General features: G+C 41.4%; 1 non-coding gene across 1 annotated transcript; it reads left to right on the top strand.

Annotated features, from left to right (window-relative positions):
* Window positions 1–4,170: 4,170 nt before the first annotated feature.
* TRNAR-UCU (transfer RNA arginine (anticodon UCU)) lies at window positions 4,171–4,257 on the top strand. The gene is given in 2 exon segments: window positions 4,171–4,207; window positions 4,222–4,257. It is a non-coding gene; the product is annotated as a tRNA-Arg (tRNA).
* The last annotated feature ends 927 nt before the right edge of the window (window positions 4,258–5,184 follow it).

Raw genomic sequence — 5,184 nt, 5'->3', positions numbered from 1 at the left:
ATCCTCCATAAGATCTCGATTTGCTAGGGATGAGGCCTTAAATCTATGAGCAAGAAGCCTTGGATGAGCCAGGAAATTCTTTATTGCCAAACCAAATGTTTGCAGACCCTCCAGACAGCAAATGTCTGTCCCACTCATTATTATCTCACCTTAGCACTTTGATAAGAGTTAAGAGACTGTGGAAGGACCGGGCAGACTGGTTAAAGGACTTGAAATTATTTGGGGTTTCCCCATGGAGGTTCTAACCCTGCTGACTGGTCATTAAGGAATGAGCCAGTTAGAGTTTTAGGTAGTTTCAACATCAGAGACATTAATTTAGAGTGAAGAATTTATTATTCAGGAGACTTAGGATATGGATCTGCTATCAGCAGAGTCTGAGAATAAAGGTGAAACAACTACCATTGTCTAATGTTAGTCTCTGTGACTAACAGGATCAACAGCCCAATATGCTCCCCATGTTCAGATTGAAGAGGATGGTCACTGATCATGGATAATGTCTATGTGAACACAGGTAACTATTAAGTCTGTGTGTGCCAAGACTACTGGGAAAAATAAGCTTGATTCTCAAAGATGTCCATTGTCATTCAGTCAATTATCACAGCAGTCTGGAAGCAGCAAACCAATTTTCTGAGCCTACCAAAGAAAAATATCCTTTTCTGCAAACGAAGAATACAGAGTTTAGTACTGGTCAGGGCCTAGTACCTTCCTCAGTGTGAAAGGTGTTATCAATGAAGCAGGGGTGGACCAATGGCACAATATATAGGTCCAGGAATCATAGGAGAGGGAATAATTGGTGGAGAGAAAAGTTTGCTTTCACACAAAATCTGTGGTCTGAGAGATCTGGGTTTTCAGAAAATCAAAGTAGTTTACCCATAATTGACTGCATAATTTAGAAGAAATAGTGGTAGGTCATCATAGTTGTGCAGATAAATAAAAGTCAGATAACACTGGGTCTCACTGCACCAAACAGTTTTGATTTCACACAATCCTACTGGGAAATTCTCCAAAGTATTTTAAGAATGTGGGTACATAATCAGAGAAGTCAATGACAGAGAAATGGCCTTGAGAACTTTATAATAAAAATAATGTTTAAGTATCATATCGTTTATTTGAAAACATGTTCTCAGATGAATTTTTGATGTTATTGAGATAAGACAGAATAGGAGCTACAGAAGAACATTTCATTCTATTGACCAGTAGTTTCTGGCCTTGTTACAGATATCTGCCTTATCAAGCTGCTGGAAATAAGAAACTAACTACTCTATAGACTAAAGCATCTTACTTTTTGTTAACCAGTCCTTACAACTTCACATTTTGTTTATTGCAGAGATAAAATTAATGGCATACTTTTTTACTGCTTTCCACAAAAAGAGTTACTCTTAGTTGAAAGCTTTAAAATTCTCTAAAAAGAAAAGTATATAGATTTACTTATCTCAACTAAGTATATTCAGCAATCTATAGTGTCCTTGGCTATATTTCTGGATTGTCAGAATTGATCTTCCCAACTCACTTGAGACAGTTCATAGCAGCTTATATGGGATATCAAATAATTGACAGCAGCAATTTGGGGGTTCAAAATAAGGAGAGAGAATTCCTGCCTGGGACATGAGAAACTGAAACACATAAAATATGACAGAACTGGATTTGGCAATTTAGAAAGACTTTGGTGGGCAAAAACACAGCTTTTCACAAGGTGAAAGAGTTATAGGATATTTTTCAATGTGCCTGGAATGTAGTGCAAAGAATGAGAAAGATACAGAGTAGGGTGAAATTCAAACCACAGAGAGGTTTGAATACAAACTCAATAAATGGAAATATGAAGGCTAATAATTTGCTGAATTTGTGCTTTGAGCCACCTGGTCTCTAGCCAATTTACATGTCTATACTCTTTTTTATATTTCCAAAACCTTGAGGTAGGAGTTGTTATCCCCATTTTACTGATGGAGGAAAGAGGCCCTAAGAAGCAGAATAAATTTGAATATTAAGTAGCTAATAAGGGGTTAGTTTGAGTTCAATCCATCTACATCCACTCAGCTAACAGCCATCTGCAACCACCACTCTCCTACTTTGCTTTCTAAAAATATTCTACATGACCAAAATACTACAGACAAATAAACCAAAAAATTTCAACTACCTTCTGATTGTTGGGCATAGAGAGAATAGGTAGTCTGTAATAAATGATCTACAATTATTGTTTAAAATGTTTGGATTCTCTCCAATAAAGAATAAAAGTATTGAAAGCTATCAAGTAGGGAGAGTTACTATGTTACAGAATGCAGAGCAAATAGTGTATGAAAACCATTCACCTTCATCTAGATATAAAATAAAAGAGAATCACGCACTACTCACAAGTGTTTACCAAGTGGTTACCAGAGCAAAGAGGTTTCCTCTAATTCTTACTCTAATGGACCTCATATTCTATGCCGTATAATTTATACCACATTCTATTTCTTTACTTCCCATCCTTTTCCCTCGGCCAACAGAAAAAACGAAGGGGAGAAAGCATGAGAGAGAGGGAAAAAAAGTACAGAAGGTTAGAAAATGAAGGAAGAAGTTCTGGGGACCATGGGAAGGGGACTAAAGGAACAACAGTGTGGAATAAGGCTCAGTATGTCTGCTTTAGGGAGCCAGTTAAAATGCTGAGCGAGAATAGTACAAGGAGCCTTTAGCCTGTGTCAGGGGTGCCCTCTCCACCTATCTTCATTCTTAAATTAGCTTGTGGGAGGAAGAAGACGTCAGCACTGCAGCAAACTGGCTGAAAAAGGTCTCTGCAGCCAGCAACTGACCAGATCTACCTCCACCTTCTCACGCCCTTGGTTTCCGGAAGTCTCCGCGGGAAACTAAGGAAGTGATGGGCGGCGTGGTCCTTGGAGGAAGCCGAGCGCAAGAAAAGCAATTGGGCCAGAGAGGAGGGGGCCGGGGGAGTGGAGCCGGGTGTGAACAGAAACCTCCTCTCAATACCTGGCACCAGGGCTCTAGGGCTGCAAGAACTTTTTGACTAAGCTCAGCTTTCAGCTCCAGTCTAACATTCGTTCTTCCTGCTTTGCGTTTTTGCAGTCAGTTCAGAGCTCGTGTTTTGTCCTGCAAGTTTAAGAATTTATTTTCTTGTCTGGATGCTATGTAGAGTTGAGAGGTCGAAGGCCAGGAGAAGCTCCTTTCCCGCACTCATTGTGAATGACCAGAATATGAGGGTAGTTGAATGGTCTTAAGGCTCCTGACTCCGAAGGTTCTGGTCTCCCACTCCGTGGAGGAGTGAGCTTGAATTCCGCTTCCGTCAGGGTCATACTTGTTTTTGTTATATTGCCCTAAATCATGCTTCAGTAGGGATCACGTAAGATTTCCTCTCTTTCCCCCACAACTCTCCTTCGGTTGCTCAGATGACAACCGCTCGCCTCTTCGCGTCGACAAATCCTGGACTCTCGCGCTTGAGTTCCTCAATGACTTCCACCTATAACTCCTCTCTTTCTGTCCATAAGGACATCAACCTATTTTACCGACGGTCGGTAAAGGAGCTGGTGCGGCTGCACCACACAGCCTCACAGAAAAGTGGCAGCAAAGAAAAAGGGCGTCCTTTGTATCTCAGCCCAAAGAGTTACCAAAAGAACATTCCCGAGTTAGAAAACCTGGGGTATTTCCAGCGTGACCTGGACGCATTTAGAGACGTTAGCCCTCTGTGAGAGAGAGGCCGACAGCGGGTTTGCGCCCAGTAACGAAACAGCATATAGAACCCATCTTTTTCAAAAAGAATAAAGGGAAGAGCCTCCCTTTAGCGAAAGAGAACTCCAGACGGAAGCCAGAGGAAAGGGAGTAGTGGGACCGGCCGAGTATTAAAAATATTTCCCAACGCCACTTGCTAGAAGTTTCTCAAATTCCATTTTGGGGAAGCCAACGGTCCCGAGTGTGGAAATGGAGAGAACAGATGAAATGAGATGTAGTTTTTGATCTTTGTCAAACTATTCCTTGTCTCATGGAGAAGAATGATAATAGTCACTGGAAGGCTCAGAGACTCCCCCATGTTGGAAATTGCCTGTCCCTTGCATTATCTTAATTGTTTTTATGTTTCTTGAGCTTTGGCGGTGACTGGAACACAGTAAGTTTTCATGAAATATGTTGATAAGGAAATAAATAATCAACGATCTTGAGACTCCAGCCAAGCCACAAACCCCAACAGGCTCTGTGGCGCAATGGATAGCGCATTGGACTTCTAGCGTAGACAAAGAGATTCAAAGGTTGCGGGTTCGAGTCCCGCCAGAGTCGTATATGTTTTGACACCAAATGGACACCCATGCCAATAATTTCTCTGTTCCTGTACAAATTGGACATTTCTCCACAGTGAGCAAATTCCACTTCCCCACATTTCTCACTGAGGTTCATTACTACTTTCTGGTCTTTGGTTCTGAGGAGTGTCTTCATAAGCACTCCCACGTGTCACTACAGTGGCTCCAAGACCAAATAAGGGGAAAGAGAATGGATACACGTGATACAAGTTGAATATTAAATGAATACTCATAACTACATATTTGTTATGAAAAACAATTTCAACTTGCTGTTTTCCCAGACTTTGCTTGAGGATTGCCGGGAGGCGTTCTAAATTGTGTCTGTAAGAATCCCGCAGCGTCCACTTATAAATGCCTCAGTTCTCTAGCTGGTGAAACTCGAGACCCAGGTCTGCTCTTCAGTCTCTCACTCTCAACCCTATAAGCGCTCAGTGGTAGCACAGAGGCTTCAGCTCTAAAAGCTTAATTAAAATTTAATTTGCTTTTAAATGGATGATGGATGAGGTTGCCTAGCGCTAATTTTGGTCCAAAACCAGGATCTGTAAGTTATTCTCCCCACCTCCCTCCCCATGTACAAATGGAGATAGAGCCGAAAAATGTCTTCTTTCCCTCCTAGAACATGACTTCTTTAATTTCCTCCACTGGTGCCTAGTTTCAAGTATCTTCCCAGAAAATTATGTAACGTTCCACAGCATGGGTTGTACCATTGTATTATAAACACCTCGTATCTTATATCCAGATTGCTTAGCATCAAGTAATCTGGCCCACTCCCACTGAAGGCCCCTGAAAGTGTCTTCCACTTGCAATAATATTTCTTCTTCTGGACTACAGATCCACTGCATTGCCAGTAGTGTCTGCACCTGGCATGCTTCCATGTGATATGAAGGGAGAATTGGTTAACTTTTGC

This window comes from Equus quagga, chromosome 15, assembly GCF_021613505.1.
Source record: "Equus quagga isolate Etosha38 chromosome 15, UCLA_HA_Equagga_1.0, whole genome shotgun sequence".
NCBI classification, from domain to species: Eukaryota; Metazoa; Chordata; class Mammalia; order Perissodactyla; family Equidae; genus Equus; species Equus quagga.
The sequence above is the reverse complement of the archived record's forward strand: the minus strand, read 5'-3'. Positions and strand labels throughout refer to the sequence as shown.